Source organism: Sinocyclocheilus rhinocerous, unplaced genomic scaffold (genome assembly GCF_001515625.1).
Source record: "Sinocyclocheilus rhinocerous isolate Xijiao unplaced genomic scaffold, SAMN03320098_v1.1 scaffold2245, whole genome shotgun sequence".
NCBI classification, from domain to species: domain Eukaryota; kingdom Metazoa; phylum Chordata; class Actinopteri; order Cypriniformes; family Cyprinidae; genus Sinocyclocheilus; species Sinocyclocheilus rhinocerous.
The window spans coordinates 296,957-307,828 of NW_015637544.1; positions in this window are offsets into that span (position 1 = coordinate 296,957).

Here is a 10,872-nt window from a genome sequence, read left to right on the forward strand (position 1 = left end):
TCTCCTTTTGTATTCCACAGAAAACAGAAATTCATATGGGTTTGGAACAACATGTGGGTGAGTAAATGATGACACAATTCAAAGGAATATTTTAATTGATAAACCTCAAACTCTCAAACAAATTCCCCACATTGGTTTGGACAGCTTCTGAGAGGGTTAGATATTATATTGAAATATTTAAGAACTCATAACCACAGCAAATGAGACATTTCAAACAAACACAGTTTCACAACATGAAACAAACACAAAATCTCTGACCCTAATCTCATTTTCCTCTTGTTAGTCCGAAGAGGTGGGTGAGTGAGTGTGCGTTTCATTTGGATCAACACCCTTTCATTTAGAGAAGTGTGTGAATCTCCCTGCAGCCTTAGGGGTGAAAGATCACACATTTACTGGACGCTCTCTCCTGTCACAGCACCAACAGATCATCTTCTCTTTCTGTCAGAGGGTCGATGTGTGTGGAAAGTGTCAGTATTACACATCAGGCCGAATGTACGATAATGGTGACCAGTAATAGAAAATGTACTTCAGACTCACATCATGTGCACAACATGTGCTGGGTTACTGGACCGTTACTAAAGACTCCAAAGTTTTTCGTTGAGTGCAGGATTAAAAGATTTTTTTTAGGGATTTGGACAATTTCAGCCTGGGGCAGCATCACTCTGAGAACGGTCATCTGTCAATACCCACTCATTAGACCTGCACCAACTTTCACTGCAGGCTACTTTCAACATTATGTGAAAGAATGCTGGGCTGTGACACAGTAGTTCTGGACATGACCATTAAGACCATATAAAATCATTAAGTGTTTTATTGTATTTATTCTTTTACCAATTGGCTTTAGACAGAATAAACACAAAGCTGCACTCTTACTGGCATCTATGGTTCTTTGGAAAACCTTTAACATCCATGGAACTTTTTCATTGCACATTTTTTTTAAGGTTTTTATGCATCCATCCATCCATCCATCCATTCATTCATTCATAAAAAAAGTGTTCTTTTAGGAACTCTAAAATATTTTTTTTAGGGATTTGGACAATTTCAGCCTGGGGCAGCATCACTCTGAGAATGGTCATCTGTCAATACCCACTCATTAGACCTGCACCAACTTTCGCTGCAGGCTACTTTCAACATTATGTGAAAGAATGCTGGGCTGTGACACAGTAGTTCTGGATATGACCATTAAGACCATATAAAATCATTAAGAGTTTTATTGTATTTATTCTTTTACCAATTGGCTTTAGACAGAATAAACACAAAGCTGCACTCTTACTGGCATCTATGGTTCTTTGGAAAACCTTTAACATCCATGGAACTTTTTCATTGCACATTTTTTTTAAGGTTTTTATGCATCCATCCATCCATCCATCCATTCATTCATTCATAAAAAAAGTGTTCTTTTAGGAACTCTTCACAATTTTCTTTGGGTAACCAAAAATGTTTCTTCTGTTGCATTGCTACAAAAACCCACTTTTGGAACCTTTATTTTATTTAATGCAGTTTTTATTGACTTTTTCATAAACACTTATTCTCACAACAACAAAGATTGAATTGTCTGTAACAACATGTCTAATGCTCAAAAAACAACCCCTACAGAAAAAAACCCCACCTTGCACACACATCCATACAAAAGATCATACAACATACATTAAATCGAATAATAATGCCAACCAATAGGTTGCTACAGTATGTATTTTGGCGGTGTAAGTTAGAAATCCAACACAATTAACATCAACAATAAATTTATGTTGTAAAGCTGGGGTTAATATTAATATGATGCACATTAAAATGCATCCTCATCAAGCAGTTTGCTCCTCCTCTATTATAATATTATATGTAATATCACCAAGTTCAACAAAAGACATGAAGGGGCTGGAACATTTATTTTTAGGAGTGTAGGCCACAGCTTTGACCACATTTAACTCAAGCATTAGCCTGAACAATGTTTTTTTTTTTTACTAATATAATAATAAGTATTACATTAGTTATAATACGATTTTATTTCATTTTGTTTGGCCAGTGTGCTTAAAGCAGAGTAAACTGAAATTTTGGGCCTGAAGTCACATTTGATAGCTGCATTAAAAGGTCTGCTTTCAGTCCATGCCTGTGTCAGGACACCTAAGGCCCTCAGCATCTGCACGCCTGCAGGGAAGGGTGTGCAGTGACCTTGTCTTATTACTGCCCACCTCAGTGCAGTGAGTAACAGCCATGTGCAGAGCTGGTTCTTCTCAAACAAAAGAGACAGATGCTCAGTCTTTCCTCTGGCTTCACCTCGGCCACTTCTCCAGATACGGCACTTGCCCTGTTCTAACTTGTCCAGATTTATGAGTCGTGTGCAATGTTTTCCACCGCACAAATGACGATGCATATACACAAGGTGGGCGGAAGATTATCAATAGAGTACTAAACCTAAAAGAACAGTCCGCCGATTCAGGAATGATGCCTAGAGGCCTTAAAGGCAGTTATAGGGAAATAAACAGTGTTGGTGCTGTGACATGCAGGATGCAGGTGTAAGATTTCAAAGCTTTAACATTCTCAAATAAGACATACACAAATATTAAAGTCAACATTATGACATGTTGTCTCCATATTCTTCCCTGTATATCTTAACTGCCACATTCAGCATAGAGCCACAGTAAGCGTTTCAAATGATGTAAAAATGTCTCTGGCGATCACATGATGCTGTGATCTGCGCAACATGACCTGCAGGCATGCAGAACGGAGTGCAGGGATAAACGTGGGCACAGTGTTTCCTAATACTAAAGTTACTCTAGGACAGGACATGCAGACTTGATAGTGCATGTTACCTCAATAGGAGCTGCTTATGTTAGATTTACTCTCTGCTCAATGAACAGGGCATGGCAGCACCAGCTTTGTGTTTCTTTTAAATATCAAGAAATGCAAATAGACATATTTCCACACTTCCTTTATACTTAAATAATTGGATAGAAACTTCAATTAAATCATGACGAAATCTGTAAATTCTACTTAAAATCAACATGAAATTAAAACGGACTGTTTTCCTAATACATGTTCCTGGTCTTATTGTGCAAAATTCACTTGGCAAGGGAATTTGCCATTTTGAATGTTTAGTGAATGAAATTAAGGCTGAGGGATAGATGCACAATCTGCCGTACTGATCAATTGTCTTTTGTCTAAATTGTCCGCAATGGGCATCTAATCAAAATAAATCGAATTCCGGCATTGTAAAGCATCAGGCCATCGTGTAAGTTCACAACAAGAGAACTGAAATGTTCCAGACTTCCGGTTCTGCATAATTACACACCGATGAGTCGTTACACACACTGTATAAAAGAGCTTCATTCAGAGCAGTGTGCCCTGTCTAACTTTCCAAAATATTTGCTCTCAGTTTACAATGGTGCATACTAGGAATTATTTGTATGTGAAATATGTGCACGCTTTTCTTTACCCACATTTAAACCGAGTGCTGAAATTATGATGGGAGGTGAAACCCAGTGTATGGACTATGAAAAAAGCGCAGTCGATTTTAGTTAACATGTTCTTCCAGGTTAAAGTTCATGACACTGAAGCGGGTCAGTGTGTTAATGCTGATGTCAGGGATCTCCTGCAGGAATGCACATGAGCAGAGGGAGTGTGTGCTCTGAATGACTGTAGCAGAGATATGATCAGAAACAAGCCATTCCACAGGCTGCCTGTAGACGCCGTCTCTATGATACATCAGTGTCTTGTTACAATATGACTTGTTATGGAACAATCTGGCATAATGCATAATTTACTTTCTCCTGGGTGAAAGGCAATAATTTAGGGGAAAATGGTGGTGGTGACTGTGGGAACATCAGTTACTTCAACTTACAAAACTACCATCAAGACAGTATTTTCTATGTTGAAAAGATTCATTTGCAACGGCATTTAGAAGATCCACACAGAAGGTGTTCCTACGAAACAAAACAACACAACACAACAAACACACACACACACACGTCTGGTTTGCTATCCTTGTGGGGACTCTCCATAGGCGTAATGGTTTGTCTACTGTACAGACCGTATATTCTATCGCCCTACACCTAAACCTACCCCTCACAGGAAACTTTTTAAAGACTTTTTGAAGATTTTCAAAAAACTTCATTCTGTGTGATTTATTAGCTCATTTACCCGTGGGGACCTCAATTTAGGTCCCCACAGTGACATGAGTCCCCATGAGTCTGTGTGTATTCAGGTTTAAGTCCCCACCAGAATAGAAAAACAGGTACACACATCACACACACACACACACACACACACAAACACACAGAAACAAAGTTTAGAACAGAAAAGTTGCTAAAATTTTCACTTTAGTGTTGTTGGGTCCCTGGGGGTCTTCAACAAAAACAAACAAACAAAACAACACAAAATAAAAAAACAAAACAACAACAGAAACAAAATAAAACAAGACACATTTAAGATTTAGGAACAAATAAGTTGCTAAAACATATTTCAAAACTTGACTCTAGTTTACAGAATAATTGGGTGAAAACAAACAAACACACACAAACATATAACCCCCCCCCCCCCTCTAAACTTTTGACTCTAGTGTCTTCTACAGAAAAAAAACCCAAACAAAAAATACATTTGTAAACATTTGACTCGTATCTTCTACAGAAAAAAACACAAACAAAAAATACATTTGTAAACTTCTGTTGACTCGTATCTTCTACGAAAAAAAACACAAACAAAAAATACATTTGTAAACTTCTGAGTTTAGTGTCTTCTACAGAAAAAAAACACAAACAAAAAATACATTTGTAAACTTCTGAGTTTAGTGTCTTCTACAAAAAAACACAAAAATATTTCTAAAATGTTGAATCTAGTTTACATAGTTTCATGTTTAAAAAAAACAAACAAAAAAGATGAGAAAATGTTTTAACAAATAATTTTGCTTACACTTTTGACCCCAGTGTACACAGTGTTGTTTTCTACAAAAACAAACAAAACAAAACACAAGACACAAGAAAACAAAAGAAAAAAAAAAATCACAAAAATGTTTTTAACATCATGAGAAACCAATACATTTCTAACAAATTATTTTGCTTAAACTTTTGACTGTAGTGTACTCAGTTTGTTGTCGGGTCTCCCGGGGGTTTTCTACAGCACAAATAAAGTGATGAAATGCTAAGCGACCATTCATTTGCATCAGGCAGCAGTGAAAGGCCAGTATGCAGTTGTGACCAGAGGCTGGACTCAGTGCTGGGAAAATGAGAGGTGTGGGTCAGCGTGGGCCAGCTGGACACAGACACACAGCCACAGGAACTGAACATCCTGCTAAACTAATCAGCATCCCTCACACACTGTAGAGTATAACACATCGTCCAAACACACAGCGTCACACCCATCTGCCATAATCTAGTGATGAAAGATCACAAGAATGATGAGAAGAGAGGGAATCACTCAATATGATGTAAAAATATACTATCAAGACAAACACCCGGGAACTTTAAATGGATAGTTCACTTAAAAATGACAAATCTTTGTGACCGGAGCCTGGACTCAGTGCTGGGAAAATGAGAGGTGTGGGTCAGCGTGGGCCAGCTGGACACAGACACACACCCACAGGAACTGAACATCCTGCTAAACTAATCAGCATCCCTCACACACTGTAGAGTACAACACATCGTCCAAACACACAGCGTCACACCCATCTGACATAATCTAGTGATGAAAGATCACAAGAATGATGAGAAGAGAGGGAATCACTCAATATGATGTAAAAATATACTATCAAGACAAACACCCGGGAACTTTAAATGGATAGTTCACTTAAAAATGACAAATCTGTCATCATTTATTCACCCTCATGTCCATCCAAACTTGATGACCTTCTCTTTTTTCAATGGACACAAATGATGAATGATAAATGTCATTCTCAATCCTTTAACGATAAAAAAAACAAAAAATGTATATAATGTAAATAATGGCATGACTTTCATTTTTGTGTAAACTAGTCCTTTGACAGTGACAAAACAAACTGAGAAACACAAGGCTGATTGGACGTTGCTAAGATTTATAAACCAAGTCAGACTCAGTCCAAGACATCTGTATTTTTGTGTAAACTAGTCCTTTGACAGTGACAAAACAAACTAAGAAACACAAGGCTGATTGGACATTGCTAAGATTTATAAACCAAGTCAGACTCAGTCCAAGACATCTGGACGTGTTTGCATCCCATGTGACACCAGCACTTGTGGAAGCTGCAGTGATTTGGCAGAGTAAAGCAGCAGTTGAGGGTGAATTGCAGGGCTGGAATCTGCTTCCCCTCCCCAGTCTCTCCAGCACTGATCTGAGAAACAAAAGAGATGAAGATCCGGTGTCCAATCTTATCCATCATGCCCCATAGCCTCACACTGAACCATTGGCACCTTGTTGGTCTTGATGGATGAGGTCGGTCAGACCCTGAATATTCATATTCTCCTCTTTGACACCCCCATGAGGGTGAACAGGACAGATTCAATCTTCAGACCGAGGGGAACTGCATCCCTGCATGGGCTTGGTTCAGAGAATAATGGATGACACAGTTCAAAATATGCATACTATCACACAAACTCAGGACTCATTAGTTTGAATGAAATTAGAAAATACTTGAGCAATAAGCTATGAGAAACTGTGCTATATTGACCCATTGGAATATGAAAAGCATATTTTGAGAGCATCAAGTGGTAATGGCAGTCTAGTGCTGGCAGTTTCTGATGGAGTAATTGGGTAGTAATGACAGCTCTGTGTTAAAGCCCACCTGATGAGCACCTGTGGTCGTTCATGGGCCTCCCAAGTTCCTAAAACAGCCCAGATCCCCTACACACACACACACACACACACACAGAGCAGTCGTAATCCTGTCCCAATAGCCATGACAGATATAGTCAGAGCTGACACATCTCCTCTATGCCCAGACACCTGGCCTCCTATACTTTCTCGTGAAAAACCCCTTACACGACGCTTTCCCAAGAATCCCTCATTGTCCGGTAATGGAAAATGAGACAACAGCTGACAGACTGTTAAATATACGCTTGTCCCAAACTTGCCAAAGTTCTGTCATCATTTATTCACTGGTGCTGCTCTGTGAATCGTTATGATGCTCTTTACCATATAACTAAATATATATAAATATAAATTTCATAGTGAACGTGGCACCATAAACGTAGTGCCTAATTGTAACTCATGTTATACAATAGCTTTGTGTCAGGAAAAGACTGAAATTGAAAAACTACTATTAATTAAAAATCTTTGCATTCTCACTTTTGAGAATGGAAATGAACGTGCAGAGGAAATTTTCACTGAATACAGGCCCGTTCACACCAAGAAAGATAACTATAACAAGTCCACACCATAAGTATAATGGAACAAAGGAACAATATTGTTAGAATCTCTTTCAAAATTATTTTTTCCAGCTGTTTATCAACTGATAAAAACATTGACAGCCAATCAGAATCCATCCTTCTTTAAAGAGCTTAAGTGTTTAAAGTGGCAGGCGATAAAACTGCAGCATGTGCTTACAATAAACAAACATTATCATACGTTGGTGTGGACGCTAATATAGTTATCATTACAGTTAAGCTAATTACTTTACAGTAATATTAAAGGTCACCTATTATGCCCATTTTTACAAGATGTAATAAAAGTCTCAGGTGTCCCCAGAATGTGTCTGTGAAGTTTCAGCTAAAAAAAATACCCCACAGATCATTTATTATATCATTTTGAAAATGCCTATTTTGAGCGGAAGCAGAAACAGGCTGTTTTCGTGCATGTTTCTTTAAATGCAAATGAGCTGCTGCTCATTTTCCAGAATAGAGCTGTGCTTTTACAGCTCCTTCCTCAGATACTCTGCTACAAACATATGTTTGGTTTAGATTATCATGTCTATCGTGCTGAAATCGTGTTTTAAAGTCATATCAGTTTAAACTTCTGATATACTGTTTTCTGAGCGCACACATCCGAAGCACGCGTTTAAAGTGGCAGGCGATAAAACTGCAGCATGTGCTTACAATAAACAAACATTATCATACGTTGGTGTGGACGCTAATATAGTTATCATTACAGTTAAGCTAATTACTTTACAGTAATATTAAAGGTCACCTATTATGCCCATTTTTACAAGATGTAATAAAAGTCTCAGGTGTCCCCAGAATGTGTCTGTGAAGTTTCAGCTAAAAAAAATACCCCACAGATCATTTATTATATCATTTTGAAAATGCCTATTTTGAGCGGAAGCAGAAACAGGCTGTTTTCGTGCATGTCTCTTTAAATGCAAATGAGCTGCTGCTCATTTTCCAGAATAGAGCTGTGCTTTTACAGCTCCTTCCTCAGATACTCTGCTACAAACATATGTTTGGTTTAGATTATCATGTCTATCGTGCTGAAATCGTGTTTTAAAGTCATATCAGTTTAAACTTCTGATATACGGTTTTCTGAGCACACACATCCGAAATCCCTCATTGTCCGGTAATGGAAAATGAGACAACAGCTGACAGACTGTTAAATATACGCTTGTCCCAAACTTGCCAAAGTTCTGTCATCATTTATTCACTGGTGCTGCTCTGTGAATCGTTATGATGCTCTTTACCATATAACTAAATATATATAAATATAAATTTCATAGTGAACGTGGCACCATAAACGTAGTGCCTAATTGTAACTCATGTTATACAATAGCTTTGTGTCAGGAAAAGACTGAAATTGAAAAACTACTATTAATTAAAAATCTTTGCATTCTCACTTTTGAGAATGGAAATGAACGTGCAGAGGAAATTTTCACTGAATACAGGCCCGTTCACACCAAGAAAGATAACTATAACAAGTCCACACCATAAGTATAATGGAACAAAGGAACAATATTGTTAGAATCTCTTTCAAAATTATTTTTTCCAGCTGTTTATCAACTGATAAAAACATTGACAGCCAATCAGAATCCATCCTTCTTTAAAGAGCTTAAGTGTTTAAAGTGGCAGGCGATAAAACTGCAGCATGTGCTTACAATAAACAAACATTATCATACGTTGGTGTGGACGCTAATATAGTTATCATTACAGTTAAGCTAATTACTTTACAGTAATATTAAAGGTCACCTATTATGCCCATTTTTACAAGATGTAATAAAAGTCTCAGGTGTCCCCAGAATGTGTCTGTGAAGTTTCAGCTAAAAAAAATACCCCACAGATCATTTATTATATCATTTTGAAAATGCCTATTTTGAGCGGAAGCAGAAACAGGCTGTTTTCGTGCATGTTTCTTTAAATGCAAATGAGCTGCTGCTCATTTTCCAGAATAAATAGAGCTGTTTACAGCTCCTTCCTCAGATACTCTGCTACAAACATATGTTTGGTTTAGATTATCATGTCTATCGTGCTGAAATCGTGTTTTAAAGTCATATCAGTTTAAACTTCTGATATACGGTTTTCTGAGCACACACATCCGAAGCAGCATGCATGTGAGTACTAAACTAAGTTCTCTTTCATGTCTTATTGTGTTAAAACTGTCAAATACACGCAAGTTTATGTTAAAGCACGCATAAGTTACAAAAACACAATCTTTTATGTCTGGGAAAGATATTGCATGTTTATATTAGATCTGCGTATTACGTGACAGCAGCGTAATATACATTACCTATACTGCTGACTACTCTGTTAATATGACCCAAACTATAAAATAAAAACAGAAAATCGCTCACACAAAATCACATTTTGATGTTTGCATCTCATAACCAGCTCCATATGTATAGCTTTTCTGACGTCATAAACTTGCTCGGTAGCTCACCCGGTACAGCATTGCACATGCGATGTGAAACTCTCAAATACCAGTCACTTGTAAATACTTTTTCTTAATACTGTCGGTTAGGTTTAGGATTTAGTGTAAGTGGTATGTTATTTTCAAACACGCATATTCTTGTTTATCACCAATCAGCAGAAATTTTATTTCCGAACTGAAGCATACATACAAAATCAGCATAAAATATTGCCAGATTCACCTTCATCTCAACTGACATTTCACTTTGTAAGTGTAGTAAAATGCGCAAGAAGAAACACAATATTTTGCAGAAATGTCACCACAGGCACATTTTTCTAATGAGCCTAGGTTGACAAACATGGAGTGGAGAGACACCATTTTAAGTGGCTGAAAGCATAATCAAATTCTGCGGCCTCAGATCCCATGTGCTAGTTAGCTGCTTCCTCTTTCCATCCCTCTGTCCAGTATCAGCGGCATCAGAAAGCTAGTTAGCACAGGCACATGTGAGTCAGACTAACCTCATCAAATACTGCCAAGCAAAGGGAACAAACACACTTGCACACGTCCGTTTGTGTAGGTGTTTATTAGCACACTCCCATTGAGTGTGTGTGTGCATTAGTAGCTTTAAATAGAGGACGATGTTCATGCAGAGGTCACATTCCTCCAGGCATGAGCATGTGATGAGTTTGATCATTGCACAACTATTGTATGAAACTGTGTCATCACAAATCCAGCATAGATCAGTCTATGCTGAAAAACAGCGCCTGAAGGAAACAAATATAGCATGTACAACATTCATGAAGTTATGCTTCAGATAACTGTGTTCTGCTGGGAAAATGACAGAACGTAGGGACTGACATCACAAATGTTGTTACCACGCAGATTAAAGGTGGTTATAATGTTATTGCCTGAACAAAACCACTGCCTGAATAGCTACATATCACAGAGGAAATAAACATTTACCCGCAGCTATCAGCACACTTCTGAGAAGTCTAGACACTTTTTCTTTTCTTTGTTTCAAGCACTAGGTCAAATGACACAAGCAGGTCTTCTGGAGTAGTCGATCTGTCAGTACACCAGCAGAACACAGCAGTCAATGGAAATGGAAACACATAATGGAAATCATTAACAACTGATGTT